Source organism: Natrix helvetica (assembly GCF_964273705.1).
Source record: "Natrix helvetica genome assembly, chromosome: 2".
Lineage (NCBI taxonomy): Eukaryota > Metazoa > Chordata > Lepidosauria > Squamata > Natricidae > Natrix > Natrix helvetica.
This window is the reverse complement of record NC_138552.1, coordinates 186,760,776-186,786,626: the sequence shown is the minus strand read 5'-3', so window position 1 is coordinate 186,786,626 and position 25,851 is coordinate 186,760,776. Positions and strand designations below refer to the sequence as shown.

General features: G+C 39.1%; 1 protein-coding gene across 1 annotated transcript in view; it reads right to left on the bottom strand.

Moving 5' to 3' along the window:
- Positions 1-17,600, bottom strand: part of GPR6 (G protein-coupled receptor 6) — a 41,137-nt gene extending 23,537 nt beyond the window's left edge. Inside the window, exon 1 of the mRNA XM_081940044.1 lies at positions 17,554-17,600. The gene's annotated coding sequence lies outside the window, so the exon portion shown is untranslated. The remainder of the gene's footprint in view (positions 1-17,553) is intronic.
- Between the last annotated feature and the right edge of the window lie 8,251 nt (positions 17,601-25,851).

The following is a 25,851-nucleotide window of genomic DNA, read 5'->3' as shown; positions in this document are numbered from 1 at the left end:
GAAACAGCATAATGAAATAATAGAGAGTGTGGCAGGCCAAAGATCCTAAAAAGGAATATAACTGCAGGCCTGTCACTGGAATTCAAAATTTATTGGAAGGATATGGGAGAATTGAGAAGAGGTTGGAAAAACTAGTATTCCTCACATCAAAAGATGAAGGGGTTGGAGTCCCAAAAACTAAAGGAGAGAATGAAGATATAGAAGATAAAGATAAGACAACAGATGAATTTATTAATGGAGCAAATGTGGGTGAAAGTGGAACGAAGGGAACATGGAAAGGGATTTTGACGAATTGGAGCTCTACCCCAGATTTCAAGATACAGAAAAAAAAGGGTAATGATGATGGATTTAAGAAGAGAAATTCTTTCAGAAGCACGATTGATAACCAAAAACAAGCTAACTTTAAAAATAACTGGAGGGCAACGAGATTACCTGAGAGATCCTTCAAGCAACAAAGTGCAGAGAGAAATCTATAAAAACCTTAAAAGGAAATAAAAAAAAGACTGACACCACAATTGGCAAGAGAGATAAGACTGTTTTGTTACTAGAAAGACACAGGTTGACAATCAAAGTTGATAATAAAAAATTAGTTAATTTTGGTTGAGCAATAAGTAGGAATTTAGTAATTTTTAGATTGCTTTAGATTGTTATTAAATGTTTAACATTTATTAAATGTTTAACATTTAAGGTTTAAGGTTTAAGGTTTATTAAATTTATAGACCGCCCCCTCTCCCCGCAGGGACTCGGGGCGGTGTACAGACCGTTCATATATAAAAACAACAAAACATGACATAAAACACCAGACATAACAACGCAAATATACAGTCTGTAAATATAACCCAAACTAATTAAATAATTAAAACAATTCTAAAACCAATTTAAAACCCCAAAATTTAAAATTTAAAAAGCCATCCAGGAAGGTCAGTAGTGAGTGTTACTTGTAATTACAATTAGGCCAGGCCGGCTAGTCGAAACAGGTGGGTCTTGAGTTTCTTACAGAAGGAGCGGAGGTCCAAGGTAGTTCTAATATCGGGGGGGGAGGTCGTTCCAGAGGGTTGGGCCCATCACAGAGAAGGCCCTACTCCTAGGCACCGCCCGCCCGCACTGCTTAGCGGAAGGTACCCGGAGGAGTCCCTCTCTGTGAGAGCGGATTGGTCACAGGGATGTGTGGGGTAGAATGCGATCCCGCAGGTAACTAGGTCCCAAGCCATGGAGCGCTTTAAAGATGACAATCAGCACCTTGAAACGCACCTGAAAAGCCACAGGCAGCCAGTGCAGCTCGCGCAGGAACGGTGTTACATGGGAGTACCTAGTACTCCCCATAATAGCCCGCGCGGCTGCATTCTGAACCAGCTGGAGCCTCCGGGTGCATCTCAAGGGGAGCCCCATGTAGAGAGCATTGCAGTAATCAAGACGGGAAGTCACCAGGGCCTGAGTGACTGTGCGAAGGGCGTCCCGCTCTAGTAGGGGGCGCAATTGGCGCACCAGGAGAACCTGGTGGAACGCCCCCCCTACCCACGGCTGTCACATGATCATCTAGCGCCAGCCAGGAATCTAGGAGGACGCCCAAATTGCGTGCCCTATCCACCGGGGGCAGTTGTTCCCCCCGGTCACCGGTAGCCACAGCCACTCCGTCTTGGAAGGGTTGAGCTTGAGTCTGTTGTCACCCATCCAACAATTCCTCAACAATTAAATAACTATAATTAACAATAATGGAATTATAATGGATACAACTTAATTATATATACTATGTACTGTTAAACTAGTAAAAGTAATCTGGATATAGATTTCAAATTGCAACGTGGGGAAAAGACCTATAAATTTTACTAACAAACTTCTATTTAGGTTTTGTCACAAAGGTGTAATGTTTTTTGGGTTTGACGAGAGGAGTTGGGATATAAATAGTAAATGACTTTTAGCTAATTATAATAACAACAAGGAAATGTTAATGGATATTGTTTAATAATATATACATGCTCTGGTATTGGTAAAAGCAACTTGGATATAGTATTCTAAAGAGCGAATTGGGGGGAGAAAAAAAAGGGGGGAAAGGCTTAGAAACTTTATTAATTGATTTTTACTCAGAATATGTCATAAAAGTGTAATGTTATTGGAGGATTTTTGAAACAGCTAACAAATGCCATTATGTGGTTGTGTTTTTAAGTATGAATAAATTCAGGCAGAAGCACGTTCAAATAATTGTAGTCAAATGAGAATTGTGATATATTGATAGTAAGATATATAAAGATTTTTGATTCAAAGTGTATAATCTAATATGAACTACAAGTAATGACTATGGAAGAAATGCACGAAAGTTATTTGTAACCAATCGACACGCTTTCTACAAGATGTATTGAAGGATGATTCCTTTTTTTGTGTGTGTTTTTGTTCAATTAAAAGAAAAAAAATATTTTTTTTAAAAAAAGAACCACTTCATATTTTCAGAACCATTTTTGTTGAATCTTGGAAATGTTCATTCTGCTATATCTGCACACTGCAGAAGGTGAAAATTGTTAGAAGAAAACTTTCTGTTTCTATGACCTGCTTTGTACTCTGTCTTTCACATTTTTTCCATACTCTCTTTCATACTTTTATGCAACTAGATGGCATAGAAAAGATGGCATACCTTGAAACCAAACAGCTGAAAATCAGAATATGGTACAATTCTTTAGTGACAATCAATATGCTAACACTGGAACTGATATGCTAACACAAACAGAGAACTAACGGCATGTCCCTCCTTTTCCCAAACATATACGGTACCTTTTCTGCTCAGTGTGCTATGAGAAGCAGCCGTGTACAGTGGGATACCTTCTACAAACTCAGTTACAACATAAATCATAGGGCCAGGTTGATTTTTGAAGAAATGCTTCCTTCAGTGAAGGTTCAAGTGAAGCAACCCTTCACTTTAAAGTTGCTTCATGAATTAATGAAATCTGCTTGCTTCCAACAGTGAAGTAAGTGTGCTGCTTAAATTTTCTCTGACCACAAACACAATAGTTGACTTTCAATCAGTTTAGTGCATTTGTCCATTGAGATGGCTATTTTGTAATGTGGAATCAATGGGAGGGAAAGGGACGCGGTGGCTCGGTGGCTAAGATGCTGAGCTTGTCGATCAGAAAGGTTGGCAGTTTGGTGGTTTGAATCCCTAGCGCCATGTAACGGAGTGAGCTCCCGTTACTTGTCCCAGCTTCTGCCAACCTAACAGTTTGAAAGCATGTAAAAATGCAAATAGAAAAATAGAGACCACCTTTGGTGGGAAGATAACAGCATTCCTTGTGCCTTCAGCATTTAGTCATGCCGGCCACATGACCATGGAGACGTCTTTGGACAGCTCTGGCTCTTCGGCTTTGAAATAGACGTGAACACCGCCCCCTAGAGTAGGGAACAACTAGCACATATGTGCGAGGGGAACCTTTACTTTTACCTATCAATGGGAGAGACAAGCTGTCACCGATGTCCCAAGCTTTTGTTTCATCCTTATTCATCTTTGCCTTTAATGTCAGTTGAGCCATTGTGCAACACACATGCACAGGTGTATATCACTCCTGCCATATTTTGCTTTAAAAATGTTGAAAGCATGTTGTCATATTGTGAAGTCTGATTTGTGTGTTTTGGCTTATGTTGTATGAGGATGGTGGAGGTTCTAATCAAAGATCATGGATGAAGGCTATCTTAGCTAGCTACTGAAACCAGCCCATCCAACAATTGCTCTCATGGCAAAGTTATGTTAGTGATGACATTTATACTTCAGCAGCTGTAGCAAAAAGAAAACCCCCTCACTTGATTTGGAGGCAGAATAATTGAACAAACTATCGCAGCCAAATTTGAAATGAATTTGTTGAACAAACCTGCCCTCCTTACCCGTGGGACTCAGCAGCTGGGCCCAGCATATTTTCACTGAGCATCTGAAACACAGAACTGCCACACTGCTCGTGCAAGTAGGCAACATTTCCATGACAACTCCTTCTCCTCCTCCAGCTATCGTAAAGCACAGATGAGGGTTCATCGTATAGAGTAGTACTTTTTTAAAAAATTAAAATGGGATGAAGATAAAAGTCCTGGGAAAGCAAGTTACAGTAAGTTACATCAAAATATTGTCAGAGCAAGATGATCTCTTGGAATGTATTTTCATTTGCCTTCTATCTGGGGTTCTTTTTCCCTGCTTTTTGTGGGCACATCAGAGAGTTCATTAGTTAAAGTAAGTCATTTGTTTGATCTCATATGTTCTAGCAAGGGAGCTGGAGTAATGAGTTTTGCTTCACCCTTAGGATTTAAATGATTGTAACCAGTGGGATAGAAAAGTTATGCCTGTCTCTTGAGCAAGTGTATTAGCAATCTTGTTTCCCTCCCACACATTTGCTCCTACCTCCAAATTCAGAAATTAATTTTTCTTACGTGCTGAATCATTTGTTTTAACTGCTCCTGCTTTTGCTTTCTGATATCATGTAAAGGAGTTTTATGTGGGCAGAATGCGGTGGAGTTGAGGGTACTGGCTGAACAATCCTACTCTGGAGAGATAACTTTATGGACTTCATCATCTGAACCATAAGTCCTCCTCTGTCACAACTTTATTTCTTTCTAAGCGTGATCTGCAATATTTTGAATTACTACCATTAGCTATTTAAAATGCAAATAGGCTTGCTATCTTTTTGCTCCTCTTTGTACAAATGATTCCAGCTCAGATTCATTAGCATTATAAAGGTTGGTCTAAGAGAGAATAACACACTCAGTTGGTCCTGAACCTGGTTTCCTCCATCTTCATCCCACATCTTGACTACTACATGGTCATTCTATAGAATCCAGATATGCTTCAATTAAATAGAAATAAATGAAAGGGGACCTGCAAACAGAAACATCTGCAAAGGCTCAAAAACTCAGGGTATTGATTGAAACTGTGTGAGTAAAACCCCATTGCATCCTCCTTCAAGGAAAGACGTGCCTTGGCTGCCATCTTGAGCTTTCAGAATGCTCCTGCCTGAGTAGGAGGCAAATTGTTGCAGCATAGAGTGGTCTCTGTTCAGCTATCAACCACTCAACTTCATTTCCTCCCCTTTCCTCCATTTTTCAATTATCCATCATTTCTATGACTACTCAGAACGCACAGTCATTAGGTATCTCATATTTCTGCACATGTCAGGGGTCTCCCAAACTTGCCATTAAATTTCTCTTAGGTATGACAGTTGTGTTTAGCCACATAAGAAGGAACCTATGGACAAATTTTGCTCAGTTAGGTAGCCAATAGTGAGGTTCTGAAAATTATTTATTCAGATGTAAACAGCACAGGTTCTTCACCCCTGATTTAAAGCAACGGGGGCCACAACATAAAGTAGGTAAAGAAAAATGCTAAATCCTACCTGGCCCCTGTCACTGCGTTTTTTTGTTTGCCAGCTGTGCTTAAACTCTAAGACATACGGTAGACTGATCTGACTCATATCACTAAGCTCACTACGCATGTCCACATTTAATCATTTTTTGTTTGCCTGCCAAGAAGGTAGGCAGGAACACTGCCTAAATGTAATCATTAGCTAGTAAGTTTTGTTTTTCATTTTCTTTACAATAAAATGTGTTTCTTAGAATATATATCGGGTTTATTTTTCTTAATTTTGAAGTATACTTCAAGGAAAAACCACGGTTCATCCCTCATTAAATATAATTACCCCAGGAGGGGAACAGGGCTGAAATTCCACCCTGACAGCCCCTGTAGTGATATTACTATGCCACTGCTCCAAACACTGGCTCTCAGAAAGTAGGAAGATAATACCACCATCCTCATTGTCATCGCCATAATCCTTAGCCACAAAAAAAAATTGCCTTCTTTATTTTAGAGGATTGTTAGTTGAAGCAAGTAAGTCATTTTTGCATCCCAGACAATTCCTATCTCTCATCCTGGTTTTTCGGAGCTCAGTGTTCCAGCACTGCCTTTTAAGTGCCAAGCAGTACTGGCAATAACAATAACAATTATTCTTCGTGATTCTCTAAGGGGCACAGGAGACAGTGACTTCACTAGTTCGTGGACAGAAACTTGGCCAAGCAGAGTGCTAAGCAGACCTTTAGCATGGGTGTTATTGATTCAGTCACTTGAAAACAATTCAGAAAATTCCTTTGGGATGGAGTTGATCTGAGCCACCTTTCTTTTCAGCACCGTTTGCTTTACATAAGTAATGAAAAGGTGGAGAAAGGGGGCCCTCAAGTCCTTTTCATTTACCTCTCAACTTAAGGGACAGTTGTCTTAATTAGAGAAAACGAATTAAAATACATGGCTCCCTTGACAATTGTACCATTATGCTACTAATATGCTTTTTGATCAAGAGTTGCCCCATTATGGGCATTTGAATATATATCAAAAGAGTGGCATAGTGGTTAGAAAGCAGTACTGCAGCCTACTTCTGCTGACTCTGGCTGCCTGAAATTTGGCAGTTCAAATCTCACCAGGTTCAAGATTGACTCAGCCTTCCATCCTTCTGAGGTGGGTAAAATGAGGACCTAGATTGTTGGGAGCAATATGCTGACTCTGTAAACCACTTAGAGAGGTATGTAAAACACTGTGAAGTGGTATATAAGTGTAAGCGCTATTGCTATTGCTAAAAACAAGTTTTCCTCCATGAGTTGATTTTGATAAAAGGGGAGTGCTGAGCTAACACTAGAAATTGCATATAAACTGCCATGATTGCGTGCTTCTAAAGAAGATGCTATAAAGAAGAACAATTCTTGATCAGTTGCTCTGCCTGTGTATAAAGCTCCACAAAGCTGGCTCAGCCTTGTACAGTTTCCACTGTTTTCTTTCATTTTTTTTCTCTTTAAACAATCCCTGAGACTTTCAGGCAGAAATTCAGCATACAGAGTTTCCCCCATGTTTATCAATGAAATGCTCCATCTTCCTTTTATCCAGTGGTGTCAAATGGTATTTTAAAAGTTTCATTTGATGGTTGGAAGATCTGTGGCTCACAAGCCTCTAGAATTCACCCTGAGTTTAGAATATTATTTCCACTGTTTCAAAAGCAGACATGAGAGCAAGGAAAGGAAGGGAAGAGTCTGCATTTCTTTTAATAACTCATTGGCAAATCAAAATTATATATATTTGATCTAGTTCTTTGCCGGCATCTCTTAATGCAATTTATATCTCTCTAATTCCTAAATCAGATAATGATCATTAACTTTGTGCAAATTATAGGTCTGTTCCACTTATAAATATAGTTGTTAAAATGTTATCTAGCATTCTTGCTAACTGAGTGCAAAAGATCCTAATTAGTAGTAAAATCCTCTGCATTTTTAATCTGAGCCAGAGGAACACAACTTTGACCTTTGGATGGCATGCCAAAAGATGTGTTCCCCAAATTATTTGACTCAATTTGATCAAATTGGATCATTCTCATTAAGCAGAATTTATTTGTTGTAGTCAAGGGACTAAGAATTTCAGATTGTTCAGTCAATTGTTGTTGATATACTTAAAATGCAATTCTGCTCCATGTTTTGTCTTGTGATTGCTGACTTTTGGGACAAAATAAGTACATATTAATTTTGTTCTGAGTGGTTCATTGATTTTTATTTTTCAGAAGCTTGTGTTCTTTTGAGTTCAATCCCAAGAATTTGGAAGCTAACAGGGGGACAGCGGAAATGAATAGTGTGCCTTTATAGTTACAAAACAACTGATATTACAATGCTAAAGAATACCCATTCTCCCTCTGTTACACAACTCACTGTTGTTATACTGGAAATTGTATTTGATCACCATTGTGATCAAGCTGTGAGGACTGCTTAGAAATACAGCCCGTGTAGGCACATATTAAATTCCTTTATATTTTTGTTAAATGAACAAACCAAACTGCTAATATTGCATAATACTGCATGAACATACAGTATGCATTTGTAGGACAATTTCTTTGTTTAATTCAAGCAATTGTGGGCTATTTTCCTTATTTTTTTTCCTCACTGTCATAAATTCTAGTGCTTTCTATGCACACTCCTAAGCTAACTCTAATTTGTAGGAGCCACAATTAATTTATTTTAATTTCTTTTTTTCCTCATTATACACTGAATCGCTATACAACAGTATTGGTGGTGGTGTTATTGTTATTATTGTTATTATTATTATATACTTTATTCATTAAACATAAAACTCTGAACGTTTAAAAATGCATTACAAATACCATTGACTGGTGCTAATGGTTGATATGGTTTGCTGTCAGCGTCCTAGGTATCAACCAAGTACCTTCTTAAAATATAAGATGTTCCGAGTAGCACAGTTTTTTGCAGTTCTGCTGGTGTTATTGCAGGAAGCTGCAGTTTGTTGATGTATCTTGTAAAATTCTTGGACGTGGTGCCAAGTGCCCCGATGACAATGGAGCACATGCTTCATCCATAGACGTTTAGTTTCAATGGCTAGGTTGCAATATTTCATTATTTTTTCTAGTTCTTTTTCTTTGACTCTGGAATCTCCGGGAACAGCGATATCAATAAACTGTATACTTTGGTCCTCTACAACTGTGATATCTGGCATGCTGTGCTCCAAATGACGATCTGTTTATATTAGAAAGTCCCACAAGGTCTTCACCTTCTTATTTTTGATAACTTTTTCTACTTTAGGTTCCCATGACTTTCTGGATACTTTTATTATATAATATTATATAATAATATTATATAATATTATGTTATTATATATTATTGTTGTTGTTGTTATTGTTGATGTTATTGTTGTTATTATATGCACAATAATGTGAAATCAAAGCTGCCAGTTCTTTAGCTGGTGTTGGCCCTCTTATGTATTGAATTCTTCCCAAGAAGCTAGGATTTCTCAGTGTATCTGCATGGTATGTCACTGGATCCAAGCCATGTGACCTTTTGCAACTGACTGATGAAAATTTTGTCAAGGCCCAGATTTTTTAAGTGCCATTCAAGTTTTTCTTTGTATGGCACTCGGTTAGCTTGAAACTACTGGGACCGCCACAACTGATTTATGCCAATCATCCTTCAATTTTGTTTTTCGGATCTTGATACTTGGTGATCTCCAATTCTCTGCCTTCTGTTCTACTATCCCCTAGTGCTGTTTATTGTATGTATTTAGTTATCCCTTGCGAATATTTACAAATATTTCAAAAGCACGCTATGTGCAAATCCCCCAACAGGGTATGTGAAAGGGAGCTATAGAATCAGAGTGAGTGCTGACCTAGAAAAACTGATTACTGGTCAGAGTCACAGTGACAAACTGCCTGGGCTTCTGTTCTGTCAGTGCCATTTGATTGCTACTGTCAACAAAAACATTTGATTATAACGAGAAAGAGAGAAGGAGTCATTTCTTTCATCAGTCCAATGAATGTAAAAATAGGAACAAAAATTAAAGAGAAGCGTTAGAGGTAAAGGCAATTTGGACTCTTCCTGACTAGCAGAGCTGTAGCAATTCTTGGAAGACTATTCCACGAAAGTATTATTATAAATGGATACGTAAGTGGGTGGATGGAGAGTGAAAGGAAGAAAGAGAGATCCCGGAAAACAAAACAATACCTGTTCTTTTTCTTTTTTTAAATACCCAATGTTTGAATATTCATATGATACATCCTAGATCCATGTTGGCAAACTTATGGCAGGGGTGGCACATAGAGCCCTCTCTGTGAACACCCATGCCGTCACCAGCTGCTCTTCTGGTTTCTGGTGTGCATGTCAGCTTGTCCTCGCGGGTGCCAGAGCACCGGAAAACAGCCCGGAAACCGGCCCCAAAACAGTTTTATGGGTCTTTTTCCGAGCTGTTTTTAGGACCATTTTGGGCTGAAAATGCCCCCAAAATACCCTGAAAACGCCCCGAAAAATGCCCTGAAAATGGCCCGCAAAACTTCCTGAAAACAGGTATGCATGCGCCAACAAGCTGGTCTTCAGGTTTCTGTTGCATGTTTACGCACCATGTTCTGGTTTGGGCACTCAGTGCCGAAAAGGTTTCTCCATCACTGTCCTAGGTGGATTATCTGTATTTTCTATAGAATTAGATTTTCTGATTTGATTGGAAATATCTGCTGCCTCACTTAATGACGACAGTCAAGACTTCGTGCTGGGGTCAATAAGACCACGGTAGGAAATCCTTTCTGATACTTATTGAAGTGTTAGCAAAGATTATTATGATATTTTCAATATAGTACTGTCACAATGATTACGTTTTTCAAGATTGGCAAATGGCACAGGTTTTCTATTGCCTGATATCAAGTATTGAATTCCTTATGGGACTGAGTCATTCATTATCCTTCCAGATGAAAACTCCTAAGAGATGAATGCAGGAAACAGCCTGCATTCAGCCACGCAAGTAAATGGTTAAGGCACCACTGTTTCTTATGAGCAAGGCAGATTTTTTTTTTTAAAAAAAAAACCTATGAGAAATTGGAGGGATGGATTTAGCAACCAGGCAATTTATCATTGAATAGGATAAAAGAAAAGAAAAGGTGAATGATAAATGGTAATACTGTCTGTACAGAAAAGAGGGAGAGGGAGAAAGAGAGTGAGAGAGAGAATCTATTAGGTCTCATTGTAAATATTTCTCAGGCTAGGCGCTCTAGGAGAACAGGAAAGTTTGCGCTTGCTTAGTTAGAGTTAAGCCTCATAATGGACACAGCACAGCAGCATAGTAGAGATAAGAAATTACTTAGTGCGTATTTTTCTCAAATGTAAAACACATGCTTATCTTACCATGGCTTCCCTTGTATCCAGAGAGGGGGCTCCTTGACATTCGCAATTTCAGTCTCTTTCTTTCTATAAAGTAGATACCTCCTGCATTTGGTGGTGGGAGGGAGGTCTTTCTCCTTAGGAGCACTGCTAATGTTTCCTTATGGTGACTGACCCAATTCTGCAGATCCTTACAGCTGAGTTATTTTGGTGACAGAGTATTGAGGTCCTGGGTTTGGCTTAGACAAATGGACCGGGTCATCATTGTAAAAATAGCTGAGAAAGGAGATGAAGCTGTGGTCTACTTATGAGTTTCTCTCCAACAGCATTGGGGGAAGGGATTGCTTCAGTTGTTGAAAGAGAAACAGATTACATCCTAAGGCAACTGGTCAGGCAAAATTATTTTAAATAAAGTTTTAGTTCATTTAAACTAAATAAACTAAATTTATGTAGGTAAATAGGAAGCAGGAGTATAAAGTATATTCTCCACCTTGAGGTCTACATAAAAAGGTGGAATAGAAACCTCATAATAATATAATACCAACAATGACTCTTTGATATATATATATATATATATATATATATATATATGTATGTATGTATGTATGTATGTATGTATGTATGTATGTATGTATGTATGTATGTATTTGTGTTACAACCCCTGGTATGCCTAAATATGGGGGGAAGGTCACTACTCCCTCTTTCTGTCCTTCGGCTCATCACAGAAGACCATGCCGGCAGAAAACCATATTTTTATTTTTAATGTTGCCTTTTTATATTTGTGTTGTATTTGTACTGATAAATAAATAAAGGGAGACTAGTATAGATCTATTTCGAGCTAATTAGCTCTCATCAGCTAGCCATACCCTTACTGGGATTTGAACCTGGGCGGTATTATATCTTAGGCAGGAGTCTTAGCCACTAAGCCACAAGCTCGCCTCCTTATCAGTTGAGCCAGGGAAATAGGTATGTATTTGTGTTACAACCCCTGGTATGCCTAAATATGGGAGGAAGGTCACTTATTTATCAGTACAAATACAACATATATATATATATATATATATATATATATATATATATATATATATATATATATATATATATATATATATATATATATATATATATATATATATATATATATATATATATATATATATATATATATATATATATATATATATATATGTACGTCTTTGGTTGTTCGGGTTTTCTCCCGCGTAGAATTGGAAGTATCTTCACGACGTTTCGATGAAGTCTCATTCATTGAAACGTCGTGAAGATACTTCCAATTCTACGCGGGAGAAAACCCGAACAACCAAAGACGTACATACAAACACCCGCGAAAACCTCAGAATATATATATATATATATATATATATATATATATATATATATATATATATATATATATATATATATATATATATATATATATATACATACACACACACACACACACACACATATATATATATGTCTTTGGTTGTTCGGGTTTTCTCCCGCGTAAAATTGGAAGTATCTTCACGACGTTTCGATGACGTCTCATTCATCATCTTCAGGCTGGTGCTTCCGGCTTGGTGCTTCCAGGAGCAATGTGAGATCTCAGCCAGTTCCTCTTTTTAACTGCCAGTGGGGGTGTGAGCTGATTGGGTGGGAGCTTGGCTGCATTCTGATTGGGTGGAGGTGTATTCTGATTGGTAGGGGGCTTGGCTGTGCTCTGATTGGATGGGAGTTTGGCTGTGCTCTGATTGGATGGGGGCGTGTTCTGTTTGGGTGGGGGCCTGGTTGTGCTTGTGTTAGTCTGAGTTGCAGAGGGATTTGAGCTGGTGAGCTGCGTTACTGTTGTTTGGCTTCGCGTTTGTGGTCGTGCCACATCTCCGTGGTGGGCATCAGTTTGCTTCATGTATGGATTGGAGGGGTTTAAAGTGGGTAATAATGCAGCTGTGGTCTGGCTTCTGGTTTGTGATCATCATCGGTGTGGGTTTGGGCTTGCTTTTTGTGTGGATGTGTGATAGTGACATCCTTTGTGGTTTTCGTGAGTGTGGGTCTGGTATCATTCTTGGTGTTAGGGACTCATTTGTCAGTGAGGGCGGGTTTCCAAATGGCTGGTAGGTGGGAGGTATCATCTCGTTTATTCATGCTGTGTGGCCGTTTTTCTATCTCAATAGCTTCTCTGATTATTCTGTTGTTAAAGTGTTCAACCTTGGCAATGGTTCTGATCTTTTTAAAGTCTATATCATGTCCTGTGGCTTTGAGGTGTTGGACCAGGGAAGAAGTTGGTTCCTCCTTTCTGACTGAGTTTTTGTGTTCTTCAATGCGTGCCTTTATTCTTCTGTTGGTTTGTCCGATGTATGTGGTGGGGCAGGTGGGGCATGGGATTTCATATACTCCTTAATTTTCTAACTCTATTTTGTCTTTGGGGTTTCTTAGGATGGTGGATATTTTTCGGTTTGTGTAGAATGCTGTCTTGATGTTGTGTTTGTGGAGGATCTTGCTGATTCTGTCTGAGGTGCCTTTTATGTATGGGAGGAGGGCTTTGCCGTTTTCTTGTTCACTGTCTTGGATTTTAGTGGGGTTTTCTTTTTGGATTAGGTTAGTGATATTGTTTCTTTGGAATCTGTTGGATGTTAGTACGTTGGTGAGAGTGTGTAGTTCGGTTTTGAGGTGTTGTTCGTCAGCTAAGCGTTTTGTTCTGGAGATGAGTGTCTTGGCTACAGAGTTGATCTGTGCTGGGAGGAAATTTCTCCTCAGTTCTAAGTTGCTTCTCTCCTTGATTATTTTCCACCCATTGCTTCTTGTTCTACCCTCAGGTGCCTTGGAGAATAGTTTGACACCCTCTTCTTTGTGGCAACCCCTGAGACACTGGAACACTGCCATCATGTCTCCCCTGGTCCTTCTTTTCATTAAACTAGACATACCCAGTTCCTGCAACCGTTCTTCATATGTTTTAGTCTCCAGTCCCCTAATCATCTTTGTTGCTCTTCTCTGCACTCTTTCTAGAGTCTCCATCTTTTCTACATTGTGGCGACCAAAACTGAATGCAGTATTCCAAGTGTGGCCTTACCAAAGCATTATAAAGTGGTATTAACACTTCACGTGATCTTGATTCTATCCCTCTGTTTATGTAGCCTAGAACTGTGCTGGCTTTTTTGGCAGCTGCTGCACACTGCTGGCTCATATTTAAATGGTTTTCCACTAGGAATCCAAGATTCCTCTCACAGTTACTACTGTTGAGCAAGGTACCACCTATACTGTATCTATGCATTTCGTTTTTCTTGCCTAAATGTAGAACCCTACTCTTTTCACCATTGAATTTCATTTTATTAGATAGTGCCCAATGTTCAAGTTTGTCAAAATCCTTCTTCTAAGTGGGATCTACAACTAGATGTTGCATTGTCCAAGATCCAATCAGTGTACCATCCATAGTATGCCAGTTGTCCTCTAAGATGCTCTATTTGATTTCCTCTGTGGTCAGGGTATTGTCACTCAGCGCTGCCTAACCATTAAGCTTGGTTGGTTCTTAGTAAGCCTGGTTCCCCCCCCCCCCCCAAGGGATGTTAAAGATTTTGTGTCATTTCTTAAGTTTATTTGTATTTTTCTTTCATTCAAGGTAGCAGTGTCATTTTGACACTGTTGTCAAAGTCTGGGTTCACCGCATAAACAGGGGAATAACAAGAAGCTTTGTATTTGTAACCAATTTCGTTGTATTTATTTTGTACAATGACAATAAAGATTATTCTTATACTTATTGTGACTTGAGGTGACTCCCCTGCCTTCAGGCACAGGACTTTTCCTCCTGCTACTATTTTCCTCTGACTGGAGATGTCAGATGTTCAAGGATGCTGATAAATATCTAAGGTCAGAGTGCATCCTACCATGTACGGAGAAAGCCACCGGCATTGTTCATCGGTTATCATATTTGTCTCCACCCACACTTACAACCATGCAGTTCTTAGCCCATTCTTCGATTTATTCATTCAATAAAGTAAGATATAAGATTTAAAGCTGCACAAATGAAAGCTACTTATGAACATGGCTACCATTCGTTTAAACAGTGACGTGCAGTCAGGTGAGGCAGGTGAGGCACAGCCTCACCACTCTCATCATGAAAAAAAAAAGTAAAAGGAAAAAGCTGAGCTAGTTGCTGCCTCACCGTGGATGACTCTGCTTAACCTCACTGGTGCTCTCCCTCCCCAAGTGTAGTGACTTCCTCCCCAGGCCCCCATTCATTTCTCTCTCACACACACACAGCTGGATAAAACTATATAAAAATCTAGCCCAGCTTCACTGGTTACAAGTTTGAAAAGGCAACGTGGCTCCACCTGCAATCAACTCTGCTTAACCTCACTGGTGCTCTCCCTCCCCAAGTGTAGTGACTTCCTCCCCAGGCCCCCATTCATTTCTCTCTCACACACACACAGCTGGATAAAACTCTATAAAAATCTAGCCCAGCTTCACTGATTACAAGTTTGAAAAGGCAACGTGGCTCCACCTGCAATCAAACTACACTTGGGGAGGGAGAGCACAAGGGAGCACTGAGGAGACCACAGGAGGAGGCAGGAAGCCAGGCAAAGAGCCATGCTGTAGTACACACACTTCCCCCCCAGCCTCTTTCTTTTGGAAGGCTCGGCTCCCCTCCAGCTTCTCTGCCTCTCCTCTCACCCCAGCCTGCCAGCAGGAGGTGGTGGGTGGGCTTTATTGTGTTCCAGGCATTTCCCACCAAGACAGCAGGCTGCATTTGCAATGGTGGAGGTGTTTGGGAAAGGCAGCAGGGGAATGGGGGGGGGGGGGATGGCAGAGGAGCTGCTTTCAAGCCACTGGAAAAGATATCCAATCCAACTTTTGTGTGTGGGGGGGTTTGTTTGAGAGTGAGTGAGAGAGGGAAGGGGTAGGAGAGATAGTCCAATCCAACTTCTGTGTGTGTGTGTGTGTGTGTGTGTGTGTGTGTGTGTGTGTGTTTGAGAGAGGGGGAGGAAGGGAGAGAGGGGGGAAGGAGGGGAAGGAGAAGAAAAAGAAAAAGAAAGAAGGAGCAAAGGAGAAAAACAAATGCTGTCGCTTTAAATTGGAACTGAGCATGCCTGGCTGTGGAATACTGGGAGTTGAAGTCCACAAGTCTAAAAATATTTGAAACCCAGCACTGTGTCAGTGCCTCACCAGTCATAAACCTCACCGCACGTCACTGCGTTTAAATGACAGGAAGTGTTTTTCTCTCCAGCGAGGAATAACTGCAATAGAAGAAGCGAATGAAGGCCATTTGCAGCCCACATTTCTTGTGCAGGCAAACGAAGAGGCAAGGGATGGTTTTGACAACAAATCAAACAATGTGCGGGAGGTCAACTGGACCAGATCTGACATTCTTTGACAGAATGCAATTGCCCTAGTGATGGTGTTAATCAATAGGTGGGCAAATTGACCATCTGTATGAAATGAGCAGGAGGACAGTATGCAGCACACTAAAAGCAAACCCCAAGATCCTTTTTACCCAGCATAAAATAAATTTTATTCACTGAATTGTTAGTGACTGGGTATTTTTTGATGAATCATTGTTAGCAAGATGTATTCAAAGGACACATTCCTCAAAATGAGCCAATGTTATCACCCAGTAAACCGATCATTGGTCACCAAGGAAACAAGCCTTAGGTGCAAGTTTGCAAGCTCTGTGGGAGTTTCTAATATTAGAAGCGGAATACTAGTTAGTTTACAAGCTGAACAAAGCAAGATTCATCCGAGCCTGCTTTAAAACTGCTTGCTGCACAAAGGGTAGAATCTTTTTGCCCTTATTGAGCTCTGAACAAACTGAAAAGCAAACCTTTTTGTTTGAGAGGTTCTAAATAAAACAAGCATCTTTGAACATTGTGACTAGAAAATCTGCAAAGACATGTTTCTACAGCAACAAGGGAAAATCATTTTATTATGCTGGTATTGCATGTGATGTACATTCAGTTGCAAACTTTAGGCGAGAATACACATTTGCAAGCACGATCTTCTTAACCAGAGGTGGTATTCACTTACTTTCCCTACCAGTTCGCAAATGTGAGCGTGTGCTTGAAAACGTGCCTAAATAGGTCCACGCATGTGCTTGTCCTTCTGCGCATGCGCTTTGATAACGTGTGTAGCTTGCACGCATGCACACGGCGTGAAAACGTGCCTAAATAGGACAGCATAGAGCCGGGGCAGGTGGGCGGGCTCTCTGGCAATCTCCACTACTGGTTTGGATGAAGCGGTCCAAAATGGCTGAATACCTCCTCTCTTCTTAACTTTGTGGCAAACTCTGCTTGCTTCTCAAAGAATGATTTCTCTCCTTTGAAATAACTAAGTCAAAAGAACACGATTACAGGTTGGGCAAAGAACAGGATATTAATTTCCTAGATGCCTTCAGTAAATAAAAGCAAAGTCTGTATCAGAATCTGCTACTGGTGAAACAATATTTTTACAAAATATTTGCAAAATAATCTTTCAAATTTCCAGAATTGAATTTTGATCTCAGTTTTGGAATTTGGAATGAAAACTAAGAATAAATGTTTAAAATAAGGTGCTGCCTTTAAATTGTATGAGTAATATCAATATACAGTCATCTGAATCTGATATTTACAATCTAATATAGACTATTACTAATTCAATATGGCAAAATAGCAGCATTTACTGCACATTAAATATCAAACATGGTTTATTTGCTAGACTTTACATACTAGATTTCATCAGATATTGCCTCCACCTGCAAGTTCTTTGCTCTGTTATCAAAGGTAATAAACCTCCTCCAAACAAGCCAAGATTCAACCAATACTGACATTCTATTTCTGTAATACTAGCTTACTTGGAAACATATGCTTATGATTTGGATATATCATAGTTGTATAAATGAATGCCTATTAATATGAAGTTCATTCATGTGATATTGGGACTTACCAGCAACCCTGACTTAGTGGTATGAGTAACTGGTGCTAGTGCTACTGTGAAATGCTGATAAGATTCAAAGAATATTAGAATGATCAAAACAATGTTTACATAATTAACTTTTCTTTGCCCGCATCAACCAGCCAAATGTCCATCTGATCCCACAAGTTAATCCTTCACTAGTAGTTCCTTTTCATTAAGTAGGATTTTCAAAACAGTTACATATGCACTTCAGCCATGTCATCTAGTCCCCATTGAACCAGCTTGGGAAAGTAGCCTGTGGATACCATACTGTATATTTTGCTATAACGTCCCTAAAATCTATTTTTTTAACTTTCTTTCACTTTATTTCATCATCTGTGCACCACACTTGATTTTAGAGTAAAGGTTACCATCCTACCATGCTGCTTAATAGCAGCCATATTGTAAACTCCTGGATATTTCAAAAATAAAAAGTGACACCCTGGAAATGTTCATTGAGACAGGACGAGAAGCCCCGTTTCCTAGGAGGAATGCATAAAACTTGAAAGAAGACAAATCCCAATGGTATCTTCAGTACAGGTGAGTTCAGCAGGCATCTCTTCAGCAGGTCAAGAACTTCTAATGAAGAGAGCATTGTGGTTTATGTTTGGTGGCTCTTCCTGAGTAAAAATCTATTAAAGAAGTTATCTATCGGAGTTAAATTGAATAGAGTGAGCTACAATTAGTCTGTTCAGGCATGTACTTCACAAATCCATGTTGACTTCTGGTAATTGCAGTACCACATTGTTTTCAGGATACTTGAAAATTTGCTTTAACATAAACATAAACTAACATCCCTGGTCAAAATGATTGGTCATAGTTTGCTTCTTTTTCCACATTTTTATAGATATGGTCAATATTTGCCCTCCTCCAGTCATTCGGCACTTTAATAGTTCTCCAGCATTTCTCATATATAATGCAAGAAGGTTTGGCCAGACCATCAGCAAGTTCCTTCAATATAATACAATAGCAGAGTTGGAAGGGACCTTGGGGGTCTTCTAGTCAAACCCCCTGCCTAGGCAGGAAACCCAATACCGTTTCAGACAAATGTCTATGCAACATCTTCAAGACTTCCAGTGTTGGGGCATTCACAACTTCTGGAGGCAAGCTGTTCCACGGATTAATTGTTCTAACTGTCAGGAAATTTCTCCTCAGTTCTAAGTTGCTTCTCTCCTTGATTAGTTTCCACCCATTGCTTCTTGTTCTACCCTCAGGTGCCTTGGAGAATAGTTTGACTCCCTCTTCTTTGTGGCAACCCCTGAGATATTGGAGCACTGCTATCATGTCTCTCCTAGTCCTTCTTTCTATTAAACTAGACATACCCAGTTCCTCCAACCATTCTTCATATGTTTTAGTCTCCAGTCCCCTAATCCTCTTGGTTGCTCTTCTCTGCACTCTTTCTAGAGTCTCCGCATCTTTTCTACATCGTGATGACCAAAACTGAATGCAGTATTCCAAGTGTGGCCTTACCAAGGCATTATAAAGTGGTATTAACACTTCACGTGATCTTGATTCTATCCCTCTGTTGATGCAGCCTAGAACTGTGTTGGCTTTTTTGGCTGCTGCTGCACACTGCTGGCTCATATTTAAATGGTTCTTCACTAGGACTCCAAGATCCCTTCAGTATCTTAGGTGCAATTCATTTGCTCCTTCAAAGTTATGAGGGTAATAATTGGATAAAATCCACCAGCAGCCATTGACAGCCTTATTTTCTACATTGTGTCTAATTTTCTTTGGAAGGCCAAATTCTACTGCAGCTGGTAATGGAAAATTCCATAATTTAACCTGGTGCTGTTTTTGCTTGCTTGTTGTGATTGTTTTAAAGAACAAGGACCTTTTATCTGTCAGTGCCTCAAATCTCCCCCCACAGGAATAATGACGATTCTGGGCTTCCTAGATTGTGAGAAAGATATAGAAAATTTCCCTCATAGTTTTCTCTGTACTGTAAATAATTATATACATTTTTGTCTTGCCTGTCATCTATTTGCTTTTTGTTTCCTAAGCTAAAAAGAGTTGCACGCTTTCTTTTACAGATAGTCCTTGACTTACAACAGTTCACTTAGTGACCACTCAAAGTTACAACGGCACAGAAAAGAGTGACTTATGACCATTTGTCACACTTATGACCATTGCAACATCCCCATGGTCACATGATCAAAATTCAGATGCTTGGCAATTGACTCACATTTATGACGGTTGCAGTGTCCCAGCGTCATGTGATCCCCTTTTGTGACCTTCTGACAAACAAGGTCAATGGGGAAGCCAAATTCACTCAACAACCGTGTTACTAATTTAAAAATGGCAGTGATTCACTTAACACCTGTGGTAAGAAAGATCGTAAAATGGGGCAAAATTCACTTAACAAATGTCTCACTTAGCCACAGAAATTTTGGGCTCAATGGGGCAGAAATTTTGGGCTCTATCTGTACTGAATGCAAAGGCTGGAAATTTAGCACCAAGGACAGCTCAGCCACTGAACCACTTGGTTTTGGCTGAAGGGATTTTTTTTCCTTTCTTTTCTGCCAGGAGAAAAGGGAAAATTAAATATGTGGTTTTATCACACTTTCATTTCAGTCAATAAATCTTCGGAAACTTTTCTACTGTTTTAAAGATTTTTGAACTTGATTAACATGAGACACAAGGAGATAAAATCTATAAACCGTCAGAAAGTAGCATATCAAAAGATCCATTTTCAATTATTTTAATACTCTTTCAATGATTTTCAATTCTTTTAATTGCAAATCTCCAGGATGATTGGCTGAAAAAAATGTCTGAGCTGCTTATTGCTTATTTTCCTTCAAAAGGCAGGGCCTGCTTAACAACGTGTACTGTACTCTTATCTTTTCTTTCATTTTTCCACTATAAAGAAATATGTTGCACAGAAACTCCTAATTTTACTCTTGTGTCGGTTCAGGCTAGTGTCAAGAAAATGTCCGAAAAAAATTACTAGTTGAGGCCTGATGAATTTTATTTAGATCAGCAGAATGTTCTGATTCTCAGTTATTTAATGATAGCAACACAACCCAAAAGACTTTTCTCCTCAACCCAGATTGAGAATGACAACCTCAGAGAGGATTTTCACATGACAAAATTTAAGAATTCAAGTTTTGATACGAGTCACTACTCCCTGACAAGAAACTTCCTATATACCATCTTGACTAAATTATTTTTTTTCACCTGCTAAAGTACATCCTTAGATATGTTTTCCCCTGCATTAGATCATTATTCTCATCTGGAAAAATATTTTTCTATATAGGATTTTAAATTCTTGCTTATTTATTGGAAGCATTAGAGAATCTGTAAATTTGTGAGAGAATAGAAATTGAAGGCCATTATAAGACCTGGAAAATGGACAGAACCTGCTCTCCATAGATACCCGCTTTTTTGTCAGATGACAAAACTGCATTCAATTTCGAGATAAAGTTGTGGAAATCTGCAAGAAAAAATGGACAAAACCTCCTCAAAGACATATCTTTACAAACACTGTATTTGAATTCCTGGCAAATCTTTACAACTGATCACACAATCAAGTGGAACATGTTGTAGTTGTTCTGGAAATTATTTAGATTTCAATTTGATTCATCTCTGAGGTAATATCACTTAATTATGAAACCTCTGGCATATCAATTTCTCTTTTTTCTAAGATGGCTGCATGGAAGGCATCTCCAAGAAGACATTCCTAATTTACATTAATAATAGTAACTGGACAAAGAGGAAAAGGCAGGTTCAAAGATGCGAAATCAAGCTGCTAAGAGTTTTGCATATCAGTTCTGTCACATTAAAATGTATCCATTGAGAACTAGCAGAGATACCAAATCATTCATGCAGTTTATAACTCATCACAACCTGATCTATTGAGTTTGGCATCAGCTGAGCTTCCCCAAAAATCATGAAAAGCAGCCTAAGGCAGAATGCAGCAGCAATGTTACGGAATCTTGAGATAATGAAGACTTGCTACCAAGTCTTCATTTCTGCTTAGATAAAATTTGAGGCATTGACCGAGGCACAGACTACCAGGAAAAGGTGGACGTTATTTATCTTGGCAACTGTCTAAAAGACTTATTAGGAGGAGCATGGCAAACCCCACTGTCAGAAAAGTAGGACTGTTGCTTCTACTGTGCCATCAAGTTGATTTAGACTCTTAAGGATCAAATAAGGTTTTTTTCCATGGTGATCTATCTGTCCCTATGATAGACTTTTGGGTCTTCCAACAGTGCATTCATTGCTCCTGTAATTGAGTCCATCCACTTTGAGGCTGGCTAATCTGTTCTCTTTCCTTCTACACTTCCTAGCATCAGAGTGTTTCCCAGAGAGCTGGGTCTTTGCATAAGACTTGAACTATCTGAGCCAGGATAATTTGAGCCTGCTCACATGTGTCTCAAGTGAGAACTTTATGTTAAGTAGTTTGTGGTCCATTTGTTTGTTTTCTTGGCTATTCTTAGAAGTCTTCCCCAACACCAAAGCTCAATACTCTTCCTATCTTGCTCCTTCAAAATCCAATTTTCACAGGGAATGTCATTCTGATCTTTGTAGGTACAGATACACTCCATTGGGACTAGCTAAGCTTTATTTTACTGACTGCCAATTCCGCAGCCCTTCCTAATTTTAATACCAATCTAATCTAGTAGCTAGGATACTTATGAAGTTGAAGATGATGATAACATTATGTTTGTTATTTGATTTTTATGCTGCCGCTAACAATAACAATACTAAATTGGCAAGCTCCAGTAAATTGAATCTATGTCTAAAAATGCAAGGCATGAGTTGATTGAAACAATATTGCCAAAAAGTGAAGCTCGAAGCAGACTGAGGGATATCTTCATAATTTTTAAATTGAGTTGTCATTATTAAGCCAGGTACAAATGAAGCAATATTGTTTGACAATCTGTTTTCTCTGAACGATGCGTTTATGATTCCAAATGTCATTGCATGCAGCCGATTTTGATTGCCTTTCATTCACACAGTTTAAATGATATGCCTTGGAACATCTGTTGGGGGAAACGGGTTGAAAATAAACAGAGCGATAACTATCTTCTGAGGTTTCTTTCACTGCACTTGAAATGAATGCAGATGGGCATTTTTTTCAAAATGCCAGAGATGAATACAATAATTGAGATAAACCATGTTGGTATTAGGAGTGGGACAGAGGATCTTAGCCACAGTTGTTGGATTTAAAAGCAAACGGATAGCACTTATTTCATTTCATTTTGATGTTTCCCATTTCTGCTAAAAGATCTCTTGAGTAGAATGCAGATAAATTTAATACCTAAACAACCTCAGAGTCTGCGATACTGTGGTAGTCAGCCAAATTTCCCCAATAGCTTTTATTTTTCCCCAAAACAAACATGTCAAAAATTAAGGAAACCTGACCTTTTTTTTTTAACTTGTAAAATATTTTCCCCACATATATGGAAAGTAATTTCACCAGTAATAGTTGCCAAGGCTGGTATAGTATCAAGTATTTCTTATTGGGCCATTAGTGATTACTGGCTTTAGGTAACCTTGGTTGGAGTTGAGTGTGGGGAGGGGTTGTAGTAAGAGGAAAGAGCCAAAAACAAAACTACCTTGTCTGAATGAACTCAGTTTCAGTCATTTCTGGATTCAGGCAATAGTATAGATGTACATGATAGATGCACATGAATGTACTTGTGACTGACAGGATTTATGTTCAGAATGGAAATGTCCCCAGAGCAGCATCTGTTCTGTAGGCAGCCTGTACAATCTTGAGAGTGGGCTACAAATGCCAAGATGGGCAACTGGCCACGTCCCATGGATTTCAGAAACTTCTGCTTTGATTCATGAATATATTTGCAGCAGAATAAGAGGTAGGATTTCTACTCTATTTTTCTGAAAAGATATCTAGGTTTTTTTCACCAAATAATTTGTCTGTAAAATAAGAGATGCTCTGGATTTCTTGCAGAGAGAATTTTTGTTTAGGTTGGGTCTTCTTTCCCTTTATTATAGGCAGGGTCAAGTGAAACATCAGGATAGCCTTCTTTTTCCACAAATGCAGCCATTTCCTCCTGATATTATTTTAAAAAAAAAATCTCCTCCAAGACAAAAGAGATTCAGACTGTAACGGCACCTCTGTCTGCACTTTTATTTTTACAGCTTCTCGAGTCAATCACTTACTAGAGAAGTTCTCAGCCCTCCTTTCACATTAGTATCTCTTGAAGTCAAAAAGCACAATTGGTGCCAAAGGACTCTCTGTTTCTACAGATCCCAGAAATAACTACAAGGCCACTTGTAACTGTTTGTTCTGTGGATGAAGTGATCTGTAGTAATGTTCTTGTCAGGAACGTGCCAAGAAAGGGGGCTTTATGTCAAAGAGGTAACCCACAAAGTTCTTGCATATAAATCTCTCTCTTTCTCATTCCCTCCCTCCCTCCCTCTCTACCTCCCTCCCCCCACTGTCTCTCTCACATACACATCAGTATTTCTTAATAGCTTTCTGACTTTGATTTTGACCAAACATAGCCAAAAGGTTCCTAAGAGCCATTTGGTACAGTGATTCAAAAACTGACTCTAAGTCCCATCCCACCCCTCAATTCTATCAAGATTGATGGCTCTGGATTACTTGGTGATTTTTCTTCTTTCATCTTAGGTAGGATTGTACTTCCCTATTGAAGAGTAGTGCACAATCTGGGGGTCTTCACAGCTTCTACTCAAAGAGTAGGTGGCAGCGGTGGCCAAGAAGGCATTTGCATGGCTTCATCTTGCATGCCAGTTGTGTCATTTCCTGGGAATGGGAAGCCCTTCAGGCCGTCACTCGTGCTCTGGTCACTTCATGGCTGAATTATTTCAATGCACTCTACGCGGAGTCACCCTTGAAGACCACATGGAAGCTTCAATGGTCTGGAATGTAGTGATACAGGTAATGATAGTCATGCCTCAGTATGTCCATGCGGCGTCTCTGTTTTGCAAGCTGCATCTGGTGCAATTATGCATTCAACGTGCTTGTAATGATCTAAAAACCTCTACGTGACATGGGATCAAGCAATCTGAGGGACTGCCAATCTCCCATGTTTTCTGCCAGTATGAGCTGTCAGCATTGTCATGCTCTGAATCATTTTGATTAAACAATGGCATTCATTGGGCCCTAGGAAACATAACTTCTCTATTGTGGCATCTGCCTTCTGGAATAATGCCTCCTGAGACTGTATGATTGGGGGAGAAGAGAAGATGGAACCACCAGCATTGGCTCTGTAGCTCAGGAAAAAAGCATTTTCTCTCCATCAAAGGCATTTGAGTCCTGTTTAGGAAAGGGTGCGGTATATAAAATTAATAAAATAAAATAAATAAATAAATAAATTCCACACAGCTCCAGTGTTCCCTCTGTGAAGAGAGACAGCTGCAGATGTCACCATTATTATTTTTTTCATCTAAGCAAGGACAGCATAATTGAAGCCACCAAAGCATTAACTTTTACAAAAAGAAGCAGTCCCTAACTGTCCTGGGAAAAATTGTCAGTACTATTCATTTTTTTAAAAAAATAATGTTTACTACAAATTTTAACAACAATAGTAAAAAGCAAATGCAGTTAAACCCAGAAATAAGGTTAAACTAAAGAAACAAGCGTCATTAGGTATACAGGAAAAAAGAAAAGAAAAAGAAATGCAAAGAAATAGCTTCTGATCTTTATCACAAGTACAAGCCTAATAATTTACTACCCCCATAATACTAAATGCAAGTATCTCTTATTAACCATCTCTTACCCACATGCAGATCCATAAATCATTAACATTTAACTGCTAGTGTCAGCAAAAGATTTTTATAATCTCTAATGTCCTTAGAAATAAATAATTTCTGAAAGTGGTTAGAAAGGAAATGAGAAAGCTCAGTGTCCTTTAAAAGGCTTGGTTAAAATCATGATTGCTCCCTTCGACTCATAGCTCTGAAACCAATGTGAAAAACCAATGTCCTATAATCTCACTAGATGTAGCATCTACAGTCCAAATGGGTAATCTCCCATCCTCTCCTTATCCAGAGAGGTTTCGTGGGAACAGTCTACTTGACAAGCCTTTGGTCTTAGCTACAGAAGTTGTTTCTACTCATTCAGAAACATTTTAATTTACAATTACTCACCCAGAAGACCAGAGTGAAAAATTGTCAATATTTTTTTCAGAATGATTTTTATCTGTGCAGGAACAAAAAAAAAGGAAAAAAAGGAACCCATGCTCCAATGAATAAGCAGTTTTTAATTTTTGGTGTTGCTTTTTCTGCATACCTCTGTAGGTTTGTAGACACCTACAGGGACTTTAGCACAAAGCAGGAAATGAACCATGCAAT